Source organism: Canis aureus, chromosome 10, assembly GCF_053574225.1.
Source record: "Canis aureus isolate CA01 chromosome 10, VMU_Caureus_v.1.0, whole genome shotgun sequence".
NCBI classification, from domain to species: domain Eukaryota; kingdom Metazoa; phylum Chordata; class Mammalia; order Carnivora; family Canidae; genus Canis; species Canis aureus.
In genome coordinates, this window is record NC_135620.1 from 25,041,411 (window position 1) to 25,064,048 (window position 22,638).

General features: G+C 49.2%; 1 protein-coding gene across 1 annotated transcript in view; it reads left to right on the forward strand.

Annotated features, from left to right (window-relative positions):
- Positions 1 to 19,280: 19,280 nt before the first annotated feature.
- Positions 19,281 to 22,638, forward strand: part of LOC144322134 (uncharacterized) — a 162,846-nt gene continuing 159,488 nt past the window's right edge. Inside the window, exon 1 of the transcript XR_013387701.1 lies at positions 19,281 to 19,708. The gene's annotated coding sequence lies outside the window, so the exon portion shown is untranslated. The remainder of the gene's footprint in view (positions 19,709 to 22,638) is intronic.

Below are 22,638 nucleotides of genomic sequence, written 5' to 3' on the forward strand. Positions count from 1 at the left end.
CTGGAGGTCTACCTCGAGGCCACTGTGGAACCAATAGGGAGGTGACTTCAGTCCCTTACTGAGAGGACCTTTCTGATGTCAACACCCAATGAAGGAACCAGCCTGCTAAAGACATGGGAGGAGAGGCTTTCAGGGTTGAGCAAGGCATCTGATGTTTCCAGGATCTTTTGAGATTCTTGGTGGGGTTTTTTTGCTTGTTTTAAGCAAAGAAAGGCCAAAATAGGAGAAAATAGTGGCCAGTTATAAAGGTTTATCTGCAATAAATTAATGTGGTCAGCATACACAAATACAAAGCTGTCTGTGCTGTTCACCAAGACAATTTCAGAATTTTAAAACATTTTTATTTATTTTTTAAGCAATCTCTACACCCATCATGGAAGGTCAAACTCATGACCCCGAGATCAAGAGTTACATGATCTAGTAACTGAGCCAGCCAGGCCCCCAGACAATTTCAGAATTTTAAAAAGACCATCAAGTAATCACGTGTGTAGACATGGAAATGCAGGGATAGGAGCAGATTTAAATTTGTGGGGGGACATCTTCTTCCTGTAGCTTTGTCAGTGATTCAGTGACCATGCATGTGACTTCATTTGGAGTTAGTACCCACAGCCTTTGGCCCTTTTGTGGACATGAATCTGAGCCAGATGGCTTTCTTGCCACCCTCCCTTTCAGTTTTCAGAAACACAGATGCCTGACATTGAACAAACTATCTTTTAGAGAAGCTGCTTCAGGAACGAGGCTGAGGGGTTAGTGTCCTGTAATTCCAAGTGCTGGTATGATCATCTGAATGTGTTGGATGGGGCAGGAGGAAGGACATCATCACATTCCACACTTTTCTCCTAAACAGTTTCAGTTGAGATTTATCATTCCCCATCCATCCATACCAATTGTTAGACCAATTGTTAGACAGAATATTAATTTCAAGAGTGCTGTGGCATCTACATGTGGATCTGGATTTTGTTACAGGTGATCGTCTTCTTTTTCTTCTTCTTCTTCTTCTCCTTCTCCTTCTTCACAGTATACATGAACTGTCAGATGCCATTTAGGGTAAGAGAGGTGAAGGGTGTTGGTGCCTTACTCAGCCACTCATCCATCCGGGTCTTGGACACCAGGCTGTGCAGTGCACCGAGTTTATAAGGCAGATTTTTTGCACAAAGCAAAGCTGTTCGAGGGCCACCCTTTCCAAACCATCCCAACTATCATCATCTAGTTCTTTCTGGAGCTACCTGTGGGGAGGGATGGCATTGGTTTGCTGGGTGGCATTTTAGAAAGAAAACACTGTAATCTCTCTCTCTCTCTCTTTTTTTTTTTTTTTTTTAGAAAAAAGGAAGAAAAGGGTGCAGTTACTCCCGAGGAAGCAACGAAGGATGATGTTGGACAGAGAGGCACACAGTAAATCCTTTCACTCTGTTAAATACACCCGCAGATATGCGTTTCCATCTAATAGAAGCAGGGTCGGGGTGGGGAGTGGAAAGGAGAAACAATTCCCTGTTTTCTTTACTGATGACCCATGACAGTTGTGGAAGGGGGGGCAGGAGGGAGGGGGGAAACGAGGCAGGAGGGGGGAACAGAGGCGTCTTTCAGTGACAGAGCAAGGAAAATGGGAAATTATCCATGCTTTCCAGAAATCCGTGGAGGCCCCCTCGGCCCCTGCCCTGCTAAATACAGTGCCGGCTGTATGCATTTCCCACCTCAGAGATGTCTGCTTGAATATTCTGTGGCATTGTATACTGACGTGTTTGGTTGTGTACAATCTGCCTACTTGGGGAATAAATGTTGGCCTCCAGGGGAAGTCCTGGTGCAGATCAACTTCATTCTAGTGCTGTATAAGACATGCCTTCAAAAAAAACACATTGGTCAGTTATGCAGCCAGATAAATTCTTTCCATGAGAAATTTTCAAATTCGATTGGCGTTCCCAAGCCTGGTGGTGGGGGACAATCTGTGCTTGGGCTCGCCTAAGGTTTGAAGGGCGTTTGTGGTTTGGGCCAGTCTTGGGTGAAACAATGTCCTTTTTGTGCCCAAAGTACAGTCGGGGGAGGCAAATGGGGTGTGCACACTTGTGCAGGGTTGTCCCATAGGGGTGCGGGGCCCTGGACTCAAGAGGGTTTAGGCATTAGGTGCTCAGCCCCCGTCAGGCGTGAGGCCTGGAATCATATTCACATCACCTGCATGAGGCTAGAATCAATCCAGAACCTCCTTCAAAGTCTCTGAGTTTTGCCTTCATAGATTTCTTGAACTCTTCTGGGCTCGGATTTAGACACAAAACGGAACAGAGGCCCTGATGTTGCTGTCACCAGATTCAGCTCCCCAAATCCAGGCCCCACCTGCCATGGGATATTGCTAAAGCCAAGGTTCATTTTTGTCTGTTTCATGTTTTTAAATCCTTAAGAACATCTTCAGGGGAGATCAAAAACACCCGCCTCACTCTAAGGTGCTTGTGGGTCAAGTGTGGGGAAAAATGTGTGAGGATGTTTTCTTCTGTGCCTACAAAAGAAGCCACAGTGAAATTTATCCTAATGGAATTTCACTATCGTTTTAGGGGAGAGAATTCTGAAATAAACAGAATAGAGAAATAGCTGAAGGGTTTCCCTTTTGCTTTTTCTCTTCCTTAATGCTGCGGGCTACATATATTCATGTTGGGTTGGAACACAAATGCATTTTGTTTGTAGTAATTAAAATGTTTTAATGAGACAACCATAAAATCCACCATTAATTATTTTATTTCAAACACTCCTGCCTTCTTTTGAACCAGGTCTATTTAGAAATAGTTTAGAGAGTAGCCTGCAGTTTTATTCTTTCCTCTGCATTATACACAGGAGTGGAGAAGTCATTTATAAATAATTACACAATGTTTTGGGTCTTTGGGCTTGTATAATATATCAAAGCGATTAGTACACTTATTGTTCCATTGTAAATGCTTTTTTTCTCCTTTCAGTTTCACTTGCCTTGTCTTCTGGCTAAACCTTTTTCTGCAAATCTTTTGTCTTCTTCATTCTTTTTGCTTGTTACAGTCCGGGAGCATTCTTCTTATTCAAACACTCGCAGCAGGGGCACAGAATGAGACTTCAGCCGCATCTTAAGTTTTACCGTAACTTTCTGGCATTTTCTTTTCTTCTAGTTTTCCCAGACTACCTAGGGGCAATGAAGAATTATAACATACATGAATTATTGGTACTCCCCTTGAGTTAAAGGGTGGGGGTAGAGGGTGCTTCATTTTCAATGCCCCCCCACCCCCCACCCCCCCGGGTCTGAGCGAGCCGGCGGCCGCGAAACAATGTATTTATCACATCGCCCGTCTGTGGGCCGCGCCCGCGCGCCCCCTCCCGCGCTGCCGCCGCCGCCGCCGCTCTCTTCGCCGAGCCTCGGATACAGGCTCCCAGGCCGGGGCCGGGGTCTCCGTCCGGGCGGCGCGGCCGAGGGGAGCGGCGGGGCCGGGGCCGGGGCCGGGCCGGGGCGCAGCGGGGCGGGCCGCGTGCGGGGATTAGGGCCGCACGAGAGGAGACTGCGCCGCGGCCTCCAGCCACGTGAGGACGGACGGGGCTTCAAAGGTGCCCCCCAGCTAATCCTTGTTATCCGGCGGCGCGCCCGAGCTCCGGCCTGCTGCTCGGGTTGGGCTCCCCCGCGCGCCCCCGGAGCCCGCCGGCCGGTGGGGCAGCCCGGGGCCAGCCGGCGGGGTTGCACGGCGGGGCGGGGCGGGGGCCTCGAGGGCCTCGAGCGCCTCGCGCCCCCGGCACCCCCCGGGCCAGGGTGCCGTGGCGGGGGAGGCGGGGGGGAGGGCTCGGGCGCGCGCGGGTGGCGGCGCGCACGGGGCGCTCTCGGGAACAAGTAGCTGGAGGGCACAGCAGGCCCGGGGGCGCCCCCGCAGCCCGCGCCTCCCGGGGGCGTATCTGAGGCCGGCGCGCGCCCGGCCCCGCGGGCCCCGCCCCGCGCCCCGCGCCCCGCCCCGCCCCGCCCCGCCCCGCGCCCCGCGCCCCGCGCCCCCCGCCGCCCGAGCGGCCGCGCGGCGCAATCTGTCAGGCCCTCGGCCCGTTTCCATATGAAGGGCGCGCCGGGCGCCTTGGGAGCGCTGAAAGGCCGCTCGCGGTCGGGCGGGCGCGCACGCCCCGCGGCCCCGGCTGGATTTGGCCGCATTTGCATAGCAGGTGCTGATGCTTGTCCATTCTTACTTAAAGAAGTTTTAATATGGGATAAATTACCAGGAATTAGGAGCAGGCGTGGGCGGGAATAAAGGGACCGTGTCGCCCGTCTTACCGCCGCCTGGCGCGGGGGAGCAGAGAAATATTAAGTGAGATTCGACTTCAGAAGTTCGTCTCCTTAACAAGCTACAGTCCAACACCCCCTCCCACCACCACCACCACCAAAGAGCCAAGAGAAAACAGGAGGCAACTTGAAGCAATTTGATTTTAGAATCTGTTCTGCAACCAGTAAAGCAATAATCCCAGGGACAGTAATACGATTAGCGATCGAAGATCTTTGAGTCAGAAAGTCCGCTTGAGTTGAAAATGTTAATCCTGACCCTAATCCTCCCTGTTGGCGGAGTAGAGTGCTGTGCCCTGGAGCGTGTGTTTTCTTCCTCTACTCTTAAAGGACCATCAGGTGAGGCCCACGTTGGCCTATTTCTTGATGACAAAGAGGGCACACCGATTTGCCCAAGGCCACAGCCCCCACCATCTCTGGCCAGGGGTGCTGGGCTTCCCTTTCCCCCTAGGAACCAGCCCCATGTGGCTGTGCTGGCTCCTGTGGCTCATTCCATCCATCTGCTTGGACTCTTGCAAAGGCTTAGAGCAAAGTGGATTTTTGAAGAGATGGGATTTTGAAGGAATAGGGTTGGGACAGCTCATCCACCCAGCCTGGTCTCCTAGCCTCCTGTAAGTCAGACCCTGGGGTGTCCTCTTCAAATGGATGGCTGGTTTTCAGGTTGTTGGGGACTAGAGAACAGTTGTGGCTGCCTCACACTCTATCCTGCCAGATTGTGGGTCTGCTTATCATATTTGTGGGGGAAATGCCTGGGGTCTGGGACCCTAGTGGGATCTCCACATACTTGGGGGACTGAGTAGGGGTCACAGTGAAGAATGGGTAGATCAAGCATGAGCACTGCCACCCCAGGACTCTCCACACCAGGATTCAGCCAGACATGCTATCCTAGGTCTGGGACAGCAGGCTGCCTTCTATGTGAGGGACAAATGTCAAGGTTCTTCTCTCCTTTGCTTTTCTTCTGCCCTCTCAGGGCCACACACTGCTTTGTAGAGTTCAGCCTCTGATCTCTGGCAAGTTTCTCTCTCCTGGTCCCGACTGATCTCACTTTGGGGCAGGATCACACCTGGGATCTTGCAGGCAGGCCTTTGGCTTGCCCCAAGCACTTCCCAACATGCCTGCTTTTCCTGGAAGGCAGTGTGAGATGCCCAAACGGACCATATGGTTTGGAGTGAGAGCCTCGGAGCCCACAGACAATGGGGGAAGTGAGAGGCCCAGGTCAGTGGCAGAGCTCGCGCGGCTGCAAACCTCTCTTTCAGCCTAATGAAGCTGTTGTCTGGGGGTAATGATGCAAATGCCCCGGCCCTTTCTCGCCACGATAGTCTAGAACGTGATTTGTCATACAATCTGAATCTTTGGGAGGACTTTAGACGGAACCTCCCCCAAAGATGGAGATGAGCCATATGTGCACTTTGCATCTGAAGTGGGGGTGGGGGCAGCAGGAGGGAGGACAGAGCCCACTCTGACTTCTCAGAGCCTGCCTGACCCCAAGGGGCTCATGAGTGGGTGCAGCGCCCTAGTGTCTAATGACAGATCAGCAGTGTGTGTTGGAAAAACGATGCAGAGGATCTGGATATTCCGAGTATAGTGGTCCCTGTGTCCCTCATTCCTTTTTCCCATGCTCTGGGATGACGAAGACAGGCAAGGGGCAGTTCTGGATGAAATGCTCATGTAATGCCTAGATTTTGCTGTGTTGAGTGCCCCGGGCTGATGTTATTTGCAGCCAGGGTGGACCCTTCAGTATTTCTGAAGCAGAAATAGTAAAAGAGAAGCAGGCACCAGGTGATAGGCATCCTGAGCCTGGGGCAGATGGGAAGGGAGGCACAAACCAGAGTGAGAAAGATAAGCAGGAAGAGTGTGAAAATCAGCTCCCCGCTGTGTGTGTGTGTGCTCTGAAGGAGAAGGTAGTGATTGCTCTTTGCCAGAAGGGAGGCAGCTTCTCATTGCCTCTGCAGCTCAGGCACTGTGGGTGCCGGCAAAGTCTGGGCACAGAAATATATTACTCCTTATCAATCAAAGTAAAGCAGACTGTGTGGAAGGCATTGATCTAATGCCCCTTGTTTGCTGGATGCAGTAGAGAAGCACCAGTGCCCAGTATGACCTCAGTAATAGCAGTAACAATGGGGGGAGGGGGATCTGTGGGATGGAGTCTGCCCTAGAAAGGGAGCAGGAGAAGCAGAGATGACATAGTCACATCCGCCTGCCGGTAGGTGAGGCCTTTCCTTTCTGCCCTATCCTCTTTGTGCCCCCAGGCAAAGTGCCTGGCTCAGCTTACAGGGTGCTCAGAGGGTATTTGTGGAGAGAAGGGTTTTATGTGTGGGCACTGGGTGTTCATGTATATGTGTCTGCCCAGGTGTGGTTGACTTGCATGTACACATGTGTGCGCATACACAGCCCTTCCTCACCTTTACAGCAAGGAGTTGGGTTGCATCTCCTCTCGGGAATTACCCCACCTCTGTAACCTGAGAGTTGGCCCACAACTAGGCACCACAGCCCCAGGCTCTGCTGGGTGCTCGGTGCCTGGCTGGCAGAGGGCTTGCTGGGTGGGTATCTGTTCACTCATTCTGTGGTGGTGTAACTTTAGGAGTTAAAATGGGATGGGGTGCGAAATGGAGGACTACCTAGGATCTGAGGAGAGGTCCCTAATTACCCCTGCTGTCTGTAGGGGTCAGGCAAGGGCAAAGTGAAACCCTGGGCACGCCTTTACTGCCAATCATACCCATGGCCACAGGGAAGTTGTAACCAAGGTCTGCCAAAGCCCAGGCCACATGATACTCTTTCTGCTCCCTCAGATGCCCCCTGCCTCCTGTCTGGACACTGTAGGAGAGAGCGTAGGGGAGTTACTGTGGTGACAACACCAGCACTCAAAGCCCTGGCCACAAGCTGCTCACCGCAGCACCTGGACACCTGTTACCACTGAGGGGTGTGTCCCAGAGTGGGGGCTGGGAGGTGGCTCTCCTGGAGTCGGGTGGGTTGGGGGTGGGGTGCTGGGAAGGCAGCCGGACTAGACTTTCTGCTCTTTTGCGGGCTCTGCAGAAATCTTTCCAAAGCATCCCTATTTCCTTTCCTGCTTTAACAAATACGTTTCAGCATGAGCCCTGGGAATACCCAGGGTAGAGATGCTCAGTAGAAGTCCTCTTTACTGCGTGATGCCACCATCATCATCAACATTTGCACTGACATAAATACTGTTTCTGAACAGTATTTTTATGGAGCGACTTTGAACTTCATCCTCAATATGAATAATTTTATTAAACTTGTAAGCGTGTGCATTGTACATTTTAATCTGCCTTTCAAATATGAGGAGACTGTGGCCCAAAGAAGTTAATGTACATGACCAAGGTCATGGGGCTGTCAGACAGTAGAGCCAGAATTGGAGCCCAGGGCTGTCTGGCTTCAGCACCCAAGACATTGACCACTCACCTTCTCCTTTTCTCAGTTTATGTGAACACCACTCTGTGGCCAGCTCCACAGAGAGGCTGGAGACATGGGATGGAAACCACAGCTCTACTTTGTGGGGGAGGGCAGCTGTGGCAGATGCAGGTGGCAGAGAAGGTCTATTCTTGTGTGTTGGCAGGTTGCTCTTGTGGAAGAGGGCATACAGGAGACATTGTTTGGGTTTGAAGTCTGCTTCTGTCCTTGTTTTCTTGGAAGGAATTGAGAGGTCTGAGTTCCCTTTGCTACCTTGAGAAAATCCTTCTCTCACTTTCTGAATCTCAAAAAAGAATGATGGGGGGGGGGTAGGAGATGGAGGGGTGTTAGGTGTCCTCAAAGGCTTGCAGTCTGGGGGGAGACTTCCAGGCTCCAGTAGTGCCCTCATCTGAGATCTTGGGGAGTCACCTGGATATGGGACATTAAATGTTTCCCTCTTCTCTCTGGTCTCCCTGTCTTCTTGGTGAGCAGAGCTTAGGAGGTGCCAGAGACCTGGGGAGCTGAAGCCAGTAAACTCTCTGAGTGGTGAAGGGGATGCTCTCTGTTCTCTGTCTGGTGTGGAGTTCATGTTCTAGAGTTTGTGGGCTGTCCTGGGCTTCTTGTCCTCATGTCCCTGAAGAACTCAGCATGATCTCATCACTGAGAGACTGTAAGTGACTCACATTCATTGATTCTATAGTTGTTCATTCAATTCATTTGTTCACTCATTCATTCATCGCTAAGATGTTAAGTCAACTTCTGAGTAGAGAAGATCATTTAATTATCCTGCTTAAAACCCTTCAGAGATTTCCCATGGCACTTAGTGTAAAATACCCATGTCTTTTAATTTTTTTAAAGATTTTGTTTATTTATTAATGAGAAACACACAAGCAGAGAGAGAGAGGCAGAGACACAGGCAGAGGGAGAAGCAGGCTCCATGCAGGGAGCCCTGCATGGGACTCGATCCTGGGTCTCCAGGATCAGGCCCTGGGCTGAAGGCGGCGCTAAACCACTGAGCCACCCAGGCTGTGCCATGTCTTTTAATTTTAACTCCAGTTAACAAGGCTGTGTGAGATCTGCCCCCTGCAGACTTGGGGATCTCTTGTGGGGTATCTCAGCCTCATGGGGGAGGGCCAGTTCCTTTGCCCTCTGCACACGGGTCTATATTCGGGACCTTTGAATGCTCTTCAGGGCTTTGTACCTGTTCTGCCTGGAGTGCTCTCCCCATCCTGGAGGATGGAGGAGGACTTCTCAGAGGAGGACCTCCTGCTGATCCTGACCAAAGCCACCTTCCATGACCCCAGAGGTCACTCTTCATCACAGCACTGACTCTACTAGCCTGTTAATGTGTGGTTAGTCTGCATATGTATTTGCTTGCTATTCCTTGTCTCTGTCTGTCACTAAACTGAAAGTTCCATGTGGGGCAGTAACCTTGGTGAAGTGCGTGTGCCTTCCTTTTGTAGATGTCTCTACCTCCTCAGCTCCAGGAAAATCTGGGCTAAAGAAAAAGTATGTCATGTATGAGTGATTTAGCTTTTACAGAGTGGGAAGCTGGGTGCTTCTGACTGGAGTGTGTCCAAGATGGGTGTTTCTCTCAGCATGGGGACATTTTCTGACTTGGCTGGACATAGCACATTTTTTCCTTGGGCCTGACTCCCCATACAATAATTTTGCATCTTGTTTGAATCCATGATCCATGGGACTCCCTGAATCACACTCTTTATGGCCAGAGGAGATTGCTGTATTTGCTAGGGTAAGAGATGTCTCTTCTCTTTATAAAAGAGATATGTGGGCATGCCTCTCTAAGCAGTGTGGGATTGGATGTGGGCAGGCTTTCCTGTCGAAAATGGAGAATGGACGACCAACCCTGGAATGCTCATGAGTTGCAGGGAAGAGGAGGATCCCCCTCAGCGCCGAGTAGGGACTACGTGGTTGCTGGGGGCAAGGTACACCTGGCTTGATGACCATCAGCAGGAAGACAGCTGGGACTGGTTCTAAGGAAAGCATCTCTGTCGCTTCCAGGAATCCACACATGCTGGTATGTTTAGGGTGGGAATGTCAGGGGCCCTACCCTCCAACAAGCCCTCAGCAGCCCTCTCCTGTTGCTCCCTTCCTTCCCCCAAGTCCTGGCTCTGTCCACTGAGTACTGGCATCTAACTGAGGGCTACGTGTGGGAGAAGACACCATTCCTGCCCTCAAAGACTGGGCAGTCTGCCTGGGAATCAGAACATGGGTGTGCAGCCAGTGAACAGAGTTCAAAATTCAAACATAACTCTGCCTATGTGCTCTCATCCACTCAGCCAGTCATCCACCTGTCATTTATGGGATACCTCCTGGGTGCAGGATACCTCCTGGCTGCAGTGCTGGAAAACTCGAGGAAGATGAAGCTGCCCTTCTGGAATCTACATTCCAACAGAAAGAGAGACCACAGTCACAAAAATGAATCCACACCTAGGATAGCAGGTGGTAACATGTGCTAAATAAATAGGAGATAGCTACTCTAGCTGAGATGCCAGGGAGATCTCTGGGGAGATGACTCAGCAGCTGAGATCTAAAGGATGAGAAGGAACCAGCCAAGGGGGGATCGAGGGGGAGAGTATTGCAGGCAGAGGCCCTAGCAAGTGTGGACTTTGGGGCAGGAACAAGCTTGTGGTGTGTGAAGAACTGATGGAGACCGGCGTATGCTGAGAAGTGTTCCCAAGCGAGGTGCAACATTTGGACAGGCAGGGCATGTCTGTGTAACATTTAGCATGTACCTCGCACATACACTGTAAACCTTGTATGTTACACCTGGTTTAATCCTCCCACCAGCTCGGTGAGGTGTGTACTGCTGTCCTCTTGTCCTGCAGAGGAGGTGGTGGAAGCTTGGACAGGTGAAGCCAGTTGCCAAAGGCCACGCGACAGGGCACATGGTGGAGTCGGATTCTGAACATGAGTGTGATTCTAAAGCCCAAGTTTGTACCAACCAGGTGATTTCGTCTCGCAGTGTGCGGGAGAGCACACCAACTGCACGTACCTGCAACCTGGAAAGGGACGGAGAAGGGAGAAACCAGAGGAAACTGTAGTCATGGCCTGAGGCTGTTGGAAGATCACGTGGAGAGGTTTGTGGGTAATCGCAGGGCTGAAAAGTCCTCATTTACTCTCAGAGACGATTGCTTTTGTAGGAGTTGGCTTCCTATGGAGTGCCTGAGCTGTCCAGAGGCAGGAAGCAGCTCCACCTGTTGGTGAAAGAGGGTGACGGTCTTCCGACCCAAGAGGACCCATGGATCCATGGTAGTGTTTGTCAGCCCCTGGGTGCAGGCCTGCCCTGGATAGGGTAGGGTGGTTAAGGGTGTGCAGGAGAACCTGGAGTCCAAGCTCTGCCTCCAGCACAGAGAGTGCCCAGTTGAGAGGTCCAGCTGCCTGCTCCGCCTCTCCTCACGGGTACCGGTGGATCTCAGAAAATAAATGGAAGCAGCATGTGTCAGAGGTGAAGGATCTGGATAGGCTTGAGGAACGTGGAGAGGCTCTGGCAAAGCGGCAAACCTGAGCAAGCACATGTTTTTGCATAAGCTGTTCACTGCAGTATTGTTTGAAATACAAAAGGTGGAAATGACCCATGTTAGAGGAGCCGGAAATGAAGTATGTTGCATCCATATAAAAGAATACTGTGTAGCTGTAAGAAAATAATTAAAAAAAACTTTCTAGGTACCCATGTAGAAAAGTATCCAAGGTATATTAAGAGAGGAAAACAAGGGGCGCCTGGATGGCATAGTCAGTTAAGTGGCTTCCTTTGGTGCAGGTCATGATCCTGGGGTCCTAGGATCAAGGCCCACATTGGGCTCCCTGCTGCTCAGGGAGCCTGCTTCTCCCTCTCCCTCTGCCTGCTGCTCCCTCTGCTTGTGCTCATGCTCTCTCTCTTTCTCTGTCAAACAAATAAATAAAATCTTTTTTTAAAAAAGAGAAAAAACAAGGGCAGAGACTAACATTTTATATAGTATGCAATTACATGTATATATATGTATAAAATGTATATAAGTATATTTTATAATATATATAAAATAAATAAATATTCATCTTGCTTGGCTAAGCCTAAGAAGACTCTGAGGCATGCTTGGAAAACTGTTAACATAGTGGTTGCCTGAGTGAGCGTGTGGAGATAGGAATGGGAGGGAGACCATCTGTCTTAAAATGTACCTTTGGAATATTTTTTAATTTTCAAGTTAAGTATATTATTACATATTCAACTTAGTGGTTTTAAAAAAGGAAAGTTAGAAATAAGCAAAAATAAGTTGGAATTCTGATTCCACTGCAGCTCAGCATTGCTTCTCCTCCCCTGGGCCTTTGCAGCCTTGGGTTTAGAGCTGATAAACCTTGGTGGGTCATGTGGGGTCCAGAGTTCTAGAATCTGAGAACTTTTATGGGAAGATTACCCACTGAATTGGAAGCACTGTAAACCTTGTATGTGTAAGATAACTTGTTTCTCAAAGGATTCTTGTTAGACTTTGTTACTCCATATTTTTTGATGTTTTGATATCAAGATTCACCAAGTTGCATTCATAAGCTTTTTGTACTTTGTTGTAATTAGTGATGAGACCAGGTAGTTATTTGTTTAACTGGTGTCAAATATTTACTGAGCACCTAATAGGTTTGGATACTGTGCTTATTCCCGGGACTGTGCTTATTCCCAGAGAAGCCTTGGTCTTAGGTTCCACCCTTGGGGGCTCACCATCTAGACGGAGAGCAGGGAGCTGTTGGGTGGCCCCCAGTTAAGGAGACACTGAAGCCTGCCTGACAGAACTAGGAAGGCTTCAGGGAGGGGGGAGTCCTTACATGGAGACTCAAAGCATGAGTGGTGGTAAGCAAACGTTCCTCCAACATATGTTTTGATCCAACATAGAGCGCCAATGAGAAATGGCTGAGTTGGTTTTTTATTGTCAGAGCAAGTGTGTTTTATTTTTCAAGCGCTCTATGTTCATTTCAAAAAAGAAACACATGGCTTCTGCTTCTTTTTTCTTAGCTTCCATTAAAATTACTGTAAGAACTACTTTCTCTATACTCTGGTTGCAAATAGGTGGTTGTTGCTTCCAGTTTACAGGTCATAATGCAGCTGGCAAAGCCTCTGATCTTTCCGCCCTGCCCTGCCCTGCCCTGCGGCTCCCTGCCTGCATCCTAGGCCTGGCTCTGTCCACCACAGCAGCTAAGACACACTGCACCATGACTAGTGCCAGCGCCTTGGTCACTGGGGACTCAGCTTCTTATTGTTATGCAGTGTGTAGTAGGGGAGACTCCTAGGGTACTAGGGTATTGATCCCCTGCCAAGGCCTCATAACTAGGCTGTGTTCCCTTTGTGATCTCAGTTTACCTGTTTCTGAAATATGAGGGTTGGACAAGGGGACTTGCTGAGGCCTTCTAGATCTTACCCTCTAGAACCATGATGCTGAACACATGGGAAAACTCATGACATATCCCAGGTAAGGGGGTCCAGTATACTCAGTGTGCGTGGCCTCCCTCCATCTTTCTGCCACAATAAAGACAATCTTTCATCTTTACTGAGCTCAGTCAGGGGCAGTGTGGCTCCTTGAAAGAACATTTGAGAGGAAGCTGGAGACAGATCTGGGTCTAGGTTGAGGCCTTTCCCCTTTCAGGCCTCAGTCTCTTCTCTTGGGTCACCAAAAGGCCGATGGATGAGGCCCTTTCTAGGTCCAGCTTTATCAGAAGCATCCCTGGCCCAGTGGCAGGTGTAGAGACTGGGTCCTTTAGATCTGTCTCCCCTACCCCAGAATCCTGATATGCTTTTCTGAACATCTCGTGGGAATGAATTGAAGCTGTATATATGTATATATATATAATATATATATATATATTATATATATATATATCTTTAAAAAAAACCCTGCCAAAATCTTAGAGGTCCCATAACTAAATTTCATGTCATGTTTAACAGAGATTCAAAGCATTCGCTTATTTTTTTAAAAGATTTTGTTTATTTATTCATGAGAGACATAGAGAAGCAGAGACACAGGCAGAGGGAGAAGTGGGCACCCTGCGGGGAGCCCGATACGGGACTCGATCCCAGGACCCCCAGGATCACGACCTGAGCCGAAGGCAGACGCTCAACTGCTGAGCCACCCAGGTGCCCCTCAAAGCATTCACTTATTAAACGTAGATCAGAGGTGCCATAGCATTCTGTTTTGGTATTTTGTCCTGTTGAAGGCCTCGGTTTGGCTTTTAGGAGCTGACTTGTAGCCATGGTCCCTGGTGGGACCTGGGCTAGCCTTCACAGGGGCGACTTTTCCTCCGAAGGCACAGTGCTGAAAGGGTGAGGCAGAGGAGGAGAAGGTGTCCGTGAACTTGTGGGTGAAGCCTGTATTTGGAGCATTTCCCAGCTGTTGGGCTCACTCTGGGACTCCCGCGTCACCTCCCGGGTGCTGTGTGAGCAGCCACAAGGTGGAGCTCGGCTCCCGTCTCCCAGAGGCATCTGCTGGCTCTGGGAAGCCCTTTCCAGACTCCAGGCCTGGGAGGTGGTGCAAAGGACTTGGAAAGAAAAGTGCTGAGAAGCATCCCCCCAGCCCCACCCGAGTCCCCTGATGGGGATGACAAAATCTCTGCCTTGAAGGAAATCCTCTCTCCTTGGCATCCGAACCAGCCCATTTGGCCCCACCGTGTTAGGGGCTGTTTCCTTCCACCACAGGCCAGGGGACGGAAGCTCGGGGAGGGGGGGGTGTCCAGTTCCCAGAGGCAATCTGGGGCAGAGTCCAGCTCCCAGTTCACGTTTTCCCGGGTGCAGGTCCTCCTTGTATCATGGGGCCGTCTGTGCTTTCCCTGTTAGTTGTGGCGTTGCCTCATTCCAGCAGGTGTCAGCAAAAGGTGCTCCCTGAGATCATGCACTGTGGCGGCCCCGTCACTGTCCCACCAGATGTGTAAAGAGGGAAAGAAAAGTATTGCTGTTAAAAAAAACAAAAAAACAAAAAAAAAACCCTCTCTTCTTTTGAAAGAGGTAATATATGCACAGAAATAAAAGTCAAACAGTATGGAGGAGAGTCTGATGAAAAGAAAATCTCCCTCTGCTGACCCAGTTGCGAGCCTCCTTCCCTGGAGGCGGCCTCTGCTACCAGTTACTTGGGGGTTCTTCCAGAAATACATATATGTACTTGTGTGGGGAGGGAGAGAGAGAGAGAGAACGTGTGTATGTGTGTTTAATAGTTGGTGGTGTATTGTTTTGGATACAGAGCGCCCCAAATCCACTTGCTACCTTTCATTCCTCTACCGGCTGCCCCAGAAGCTAATCATTCTGGGCTTCATGGGGATGGAGGAGGCTCCCACGCCGCCTTCTTTCAGCTGGGCTCTATCAGTGGCAGGCAGCAGCTGGAGGTGGTTGGTGGGAAGGGGGTGGGATTGGAGTATTTTTTTCCCCCTATCTTGTGCCCTACTGGATTTCCTGTCTCAAAGGTTCTGTCCCATGATCCTCACCTTCAGCTACAGTCTGGATTGCTCCTTCAGGGCTGGGCTGCTGATGGCTCCCCACTGCTGCTAACCCCAGAGGACTGCATTATCCTACCCGACTTCCCTTAACTTTGCCCACATTTTTACAAATTTTCTTCCAGGGGTGTGCTGACAAAGGTTTAATAACACACACACACACACACACACACACACACACATACACACACTCTCTCTCTCTTTCTCGGAAAAACCAAACCCTGATTTGTAACATTTCCTGATTTCTGTGGTGTAAATTCTCCCACCACGGCTGGTTCCAGGCTCACTGACAATGTAGTTACTGGCTCATAAACATTCTGAAAAAGTCGCCATTGGCTCCCATGCACATCACTGCCTTTCCTTTATTGTTATCTTTAATTGCCCCGTTTGAGTGTGGCATCTATCTAAGGAGTATGGGTCAGATATTTTGTAGGGTGCCCAGAATGGATGGTTTGGTAATAATATTCTATCAAACTTCTCTCCAAAACGGCTGAACCATTGCCACCTTTTGATCCCAGGATCCTTGAGCATGGTTTTTGCATATAGTTGGTTGATTAGGGTTATAAAGAAGAGATAGTCTGGAGTACTGTTTTTTTTTTTTTTTTTTTTTTCCTGGGGAAGGAGGGCAGAGAACATTTGTTTGGAAACAGTGTGTGTGGGTGTGTGGGTACATCAAAGAGAAGGAGGAAAGTCTCCCACCTTGGCATCACTGTCTAAGCTCCGAGTCTGTAGATCTTCTCTTCAGTGGGGCACAGGGTTTGGAGAGGAGTAGGGTTGTGGGGGGTTGAGTTTGGAAGAACCTGGACCAGAGTCCAACGAATTTGGCTTCACTGTGGCTTTGCCACTTGCTGGCTGTGTCATTCTTTAGAGTTCCTGAGTTTTCGGTGTCACATTTGCCCAATGGGGGTGACCATTCCTCTTCTCCAGAAAGTTTGACTATTCCATAGAAGAAAGCATGTCACATGTCTCAGGGAGGGCCCCGCACGTTTCAGCTGCTCTACAAGTGAGAGTTTTTGTGGTGGTGGTGATGATGATGATTGGCCCATAGTAGAGTTTGGGGCCCAGAGAAGGCAAGAGGTCTTGCCTTTAGAAGTTGTTTATTCTTCACAGAGCTGGTTTAGCCCTTCTACCTGGAAGGGTGTGTTTGGAGAACCCAGGCACCTAAATCTGTCTTTGGCTTTTATTCCCCTCCACTCAGGATGTGTATGCTCTTTTAGGACAAGCACATTCAGCCAGCTTCCACCGAGTGGCTTCTTCAGAAACCTGCCTGGCACCTTATATTGAAGGAATGCAGTTGAGGCTTGTTTGTGAAACTATAACATATGTATTTTTTTGTATTTAGAAACTTGATACATATATATATATATATATATATATATATATATATATATATACTTGAATGTATTAATGTTTTTCAGAAATGAAGGTTTCAAGGTTCTGAAAACCAAACTGGTTCTAACAGAGTGGGGTAGAAAGTGTGGACTGCGCAACTCCTGAAAATCTTCCACTGACAGTTTGTGAACTTGCAAGAATGGTGTTGAGATGTGGAGGAGAAAAGGGATCCAACATTTCTTCCGGGGATTAAAAGTGAGTCCAGAATTGCAAGGACTCGGGAGAAAAAGGCTCTTGTTGAGCAACCCTTTGAATAACCGAGCCCCTTTCTCTCTGAGCGCTAAGTGTTGAGATGCAGCGTCCTTACTGCCTAGAAACCCAACAAAGACTGGCTTGGTGGTTGCTTTGAGGTTTCTGTTCTATGTAGAATTTTAACCATGAAAAGACACAAAGATTGGTTTCTTCTGAGTCCTTAACTGAACACCACAAAGAAGGACAATTAGCAGGGAGCTGGGCTGCTGTCTCCCACCAGCTATGCTGCTGCCGTCCGGAACCCCTCCAGGAGCCACGTGAAGTACGCCACCCAGCCCCTCTCTGCCTCTAGTGTTTGGAAATGTGCCACAGACTCAACCGTCCAGGTATGGAGATTGCTGGGCTCCAGAAAGGCTGTGGTGTTGAGAGAATGGGTCTTTATCTGTAGCCTTGTTGTGTCACTTGCTGCAAGTCCTAATCTGTAAAATGGGATAATCCTGGATTGAAGGCCTGCTCTGAGAATGAGGTGAGAGATGGTGGATAGTGTTGGCTTGGAGTAAGGGCCCTATAATGGTAGTCATTTATTTAGTATTGTCATTCTCCCCATTCCAGGCGCTAAGGCACACCTGTCCTTCTGCCTGACTTTCAGAGCCCTCCAGACCATTCCCAGCTCCTTATCGTCTGCTGTACCCAAGCAGGTCTCCATGATTTTTCCTATTCGTCTTCTTGTTACACATGTGGATAAGAGGCCATGCCTCTGACCAGGAACAAACGTCTGCATCTCTCTGAACTCAGCTTTTGCAGAAATGAAGGTGTAGTGAGCTCTCTCCCCAGGGATTACTACGAGAGTTAATGTAGACAGTGGAAACAAAGGACCTGGCTCAGTGCCTGACCTCTGGCAGATGCTGATAAAGGCCCTTTCCTTGGCCTCCACCTGGAACCTGGGCTGGAAAGGACAGAGTCCTTCCCACAGAGGCCATGTGCTGACCATACACATAACTCAGGTGACTTTCTCGTTGCCTTACCTGGTTCATGGAAAGTAGCATAGTGAGCATGTGTGTGGACTTTGTGTCAGGACTCCTGGATTCAAATCCTTTGTCACTTCCACCAAAAGGTATAAATTTCTCCAAACCTTGGATTACACGTTTATGGAAGGATTTATAAAGATGTCCATAACATTTAAATTGTTCCAGGGTGAAATGATGTAAAGGATGTAAAATGTATAACGCACAATAAGGATTCGGTAAATTATTGCTGGTATTCAGCAAGTGTTTGAGTAAATATTCCTTTTCTTTCTCTCTTTCTTTCTTTCTTTCTTTCTTTCTTTCTTTCTTTCTTTCTATTTTTAGAGAGTGAGAGAGCAGGTGAGTGGGGGAGGGTCAGGGGGTAGAGAGAGAGAATCTTTTTTTTGTTGTTGTTGTTGTTGTTGTTGAGAGAGAGAATCCTAAGTAGGCTCCATGCTCAGACGTGGGGCTCAATCTCAAGATCATGATATCATGACCTGAGCCAAAATCAAGAGTCTGATGCCTAACTGACTGGGCCACCCAGGTGCACCTGAATAGATATTTCTGCAGTTGGTGTATGAATAGGTTGCCTGGTTATGCATGTGTAATAACATTCAATTGTATCCTAACCTTTTGAGTTTGTTTATTGATTTATTTATGCCTGTTGTAAATAATGCTGCAGTGAACATCTCCATGTGAGCATTATTTTCCTTGATTGGAATTCTTTTCTTGGGATGGACTCCTAGAAATGGTTTTGCTGGCCGAAAGGGTTTATCCAGCAGTTCCTGAGGATATTTCTGTATTGCCACGCAGGCTGCAAAGAGAGCTTTGACAGTAAAAAATACTCAGTAAAAGTTCTATTATACTCAGCAACCACTTCTTTTTGACACTTTGGTGGAGATCTTCCCCGCTCACCTTGCATTTTAATCTATTAGCGATCCATGGCTTTAAGATTTATTATGTCATGTAATTATTTCATTCGAATTTAATGAGCTGGCATTAGTAGTTTTGCTTTCAAAAGCCTTATTATGAAGTTAACGTAAGCATCATTTGTTTTGTGCAACTGGGCTTAATTCTTTTTTTTCTCTTTTACTTTTATTGATGTGTAATGTCTCTTGATGACAAGTGACAGAGACCTGACTCTTGCTTCAGGAAAACAGAACGAGTTGGCTCCCGTGTGGGAGGAGAGAGTGGTTGCAAGTTCAGGCAGAGTTTGATCCAGGGGCTAACCATGTAGCTTGTAGTCCCGGCACTGCATTTCTCTGCTCTGGTTCCTTCTGTGTCTGTCTGCTTTGTGCTCGGGCAGGTTTTCTTTGAACGACGCCAAACATGACCCGCGGCGCCCTGAGGCCGCATCCTCATAGCTCCTGACGCGAGAAGTGAGAAGCCTCTTTCTCCGGCTTCTCCTGGTACATCTCGTCAAGTCCCTGATTGGCTTTCTTGGGTCAGGTGTCCGCGTCTTGGCCAATCAGCGTGCTGCGGGTGGGCGACGCTGGGCTCTGATTGGTCACCCTGGATCGGGGGGCCGACGCTGCTGCGGTGGGTCACGTGCTCGCGGACGTCGTGGTCCACAGCGCCCCCAGGCTTCACCCGCTGAGGAAGGGGCCTCCAGAGGGAAAAGAGAGAGACAGGCCGGGAGGTGTTACCGCGGACGCGGTGGGTTAGGCCTGCAAGCTGCGAAGTCACCACCAGATGGCGCGCCCGCCCTTTCTCCTTCACGTGAGCGCCGGGTCTTCCCTGGGTCTTTTCTTCCCGCCTGTTAACCCACGACGGGGACTTTAGGGGCGCTCCTGCCTGATGGTTCCCAGAAGCATTAAGACCTCGCAGCCCGGAGTCAGAGGAGCAGGTCACGGTGGGGCGTGGGTGCCACGAGGGGGGCGTGCATGGAAACGCGGCGCTGCGTGGACGGAACTGGTTCCGCGCACGGACGGTGCTGTTCCCTCACGGTCTTAAGCGTCTTCCCCTCGGCCGGATTCCTCGGTCTGAAAGCTCTGTGAGTTCGGTCCGGACCCCGTTTCTTGAAAAAGGAGTGTCTGAGTGTGGTCAGGAATGTTTGAGGAAAATCCAAGCCAGAGGCTTCTCGAACCTTCTCTGTGCCACCCCTGAGGGGGCCCGTGCTGAGGAGGGCGCTGAGGGGCGGGAGGGGGGCACCTGGGAGAGTCCCCCTCCCCCACACACACACCGCAGTGGGCTCAGGTGGACGGTGGTGTGGGAGGGATACAAACGCCACCCTTCGGGGTCAGTTTCCAACGACGTGGGTGAATGGGTGTCACGGTGTTCGCGCCCGCACGATCCTGACGGCTGGGGACACGGCACCTTCTGGTCATGAGTGGACGAAGGGGGCGGTCCTCATGTTCCATAGGGTAGAATAAGTGCTCCAAAAAACTTGAACTTCAGGGCTCGGCTACGTGACCCCTTTCCTTGCTGTCCTTTTAGTCATAAAACATGTGCTCTGCGCCAGGCACTCGCCCAGTGGGGGCTGGGAATTCAGAGATGAAACCTGTTCACGATGATCAGAGATCCCACAGCTCAGGTGGAGGGACAGACATGTCTAGGAAAAGATGCCACTCAGTGTGGAAAATAGTGGGGCTCTGACAAGGCCTGGGTCAAAACCCTGACTGGGCTCTTCGGTACCTGGATGACCTTCTACAAGTGACTGACTCTTTCTTCATCAGGCTCAGTTGTGTTTTGTTTTTAAAGATTTTATTTATTCATGAGAGACACACACAGAGAAGCAGAGACACAGGCAGAGGGAGAACCAGGCTCCATGCAGGGAGCTCCACGTGGGACTCAATCCCGGATCCCAGGATCACACCCTGAGACAAAGGCAGATAGATGCTCAACCGCTGAGCCACCCAGGCATCCCTCAGTTTTGTTTTATAGAACAGGGATGATAGTAGAGATGTCAGTGCCTAGTTCATAGAGTGGATGTGAACATTTAATGAGAACACGTGTGAGGCACTTTGCCCCGAGCTTCACACAGGGAGATGTGTAAGTCTTATTGATCGCCTTACCTTGGATGGGATTTGCAAGTGTCTCAAGGCTGAGAGACAGAATTAATACAACTAGGTGACAGGATGTGAACTCCAAAGATTCCCGAAAGGTTTAGAGTTTTAGGGAAGAAATCAGCGAGACTAAATATAATTGGGATAGATGTACGGTGGCGAGCTTAGGTTTAAAAGATCAGTTGGTCAAACACTAGATTGGAGTGGGAGTGTGTGGGGCACAAAACTCTGCTCTTGCATGATGACACCTTGGGGAGTGGTTAAATGCCTGCCTAATGGATGTGATGAGGTGGCTAAGAACTGTAGCTTGGACTTAGGAGGCATTATTAAAAGCACAATGTACCAGATAAAGGAAAGGAGCTGCAGCCGTGCCAGGAGGTGGTTTGGGCAGGGCGACCTGGATGGCAAATGGCCTGGAAGCCATCACCTGGAATAGCTTAGAGGATGCACAGGTTTAGCCCGGAGAGGGTCAGGCACGTCACAGCATGGGTCTGCCTTCTGCAAATGTTAAGGTTTGGCACCTGAAAAAGGTATCATGCTACCACTGTTTTGCTCCAAAGATAAAACTCAGGAAGCATCCTTTAGTATCCTGGTTCAAGAAAGGATTGTACAACCTTTTAGCACTGTTCCAACCACAGAGTGAGCTGCTTTATCAGTTGTGGGGTCCTGGTAGCAGAAGCACTCAGGCAGCTGCTGGATGCATCATCTGGGATGGTCTAAGGCAGGGATTACCCACATAGAATATAAGGAATCATAAGGATGCCTTTCGGGAATCCCAGAATCTCCTGAAATCATTTGTAAAATTGTGCATTTTTTTCAGGGAGAAGGAGGCATAGCATTAATTAATGTTTCTGGGGCAGGAGGTGGGGGGCAGCATTGAAAAGCAGTTTAAAAATACATAACATAATAATAAAATAATAAAAATAAAATAATAAAAGAAATTTAGCTACTGCGTGCAAGGTGGGACTAGATTTTAAGGTGTTTTCCCCCCCAGATGTAAGTCTTTGCTGAATTGTTAAATATATTCTTGTATCATGAAATTATTGTTATTTATTATTAGCTGTCAACTTACTGTATGCCTATTATTACCAAAGAGAGTTCTACATATTTACTTGAATTATTTCATCTGTTTTAAGAAAATTCTTTGAGATTAAGCATTATTATTATTCCTATTTTATAAGTGATGAACTGAGGTGTGGAAATTCACACCAAGTTCCAACTTCTTTTCTTTTTTTTTTTTTTTTCCAACTTCTTTTCTTGGTAGATATGTGCCCCCACATCTGACCTTTTTATGCCAAGTAAATGTCATGTTATGTTGGAAATTTTAAAGGTAGGATGGTAGTAACCGTGTATTGGCTTTTTACTTTCTGTGTTGAGACATCTCATTTAATGCTCACTATAGCCCTATAAAGTTGGGCTTGGGGAGGAATTAAGTCACTTGCTCATGGTCACTCAGCTTTTAAGGAGAGGAGCCAGGATTTGAATGGGCCCATCTGGCTCACAGCCTGCATTCTCAGCTCTGCAGACACTTTGGGCTGGGACACAGAGTGGGGGTTCAGGCCCCTTCTGTGTATTTATCCCGCAAGGGACTGTTTGAATAGATGGGGGAGAGGTACAGAAAACCCCCTAAGGATCTGTGGCGGGCATGGGAGGCAGAGCAGCAGCTGGACATACCCTGAAGCCTCAGGAGCGGGATGCCACCCCAAGGGCTAAATGTGGAGAGGACAGCTGAGTCAGTGAGCCTGAAGGACTCACGTGCCCCTCCCCCTCAGCTGCCATAGCTCCAGGTGGCTCAGCAAAGTGAGGTTCAGCATACCCTGTGTCTTGGGGCTGTGCCCTCTCTCTCACCGCAGCTCCTTCCAGGCTCAGAGAAGGAAGCAGGTCAGCAGCCTCATGGCAGGAAAGCACTCCAGAGGGC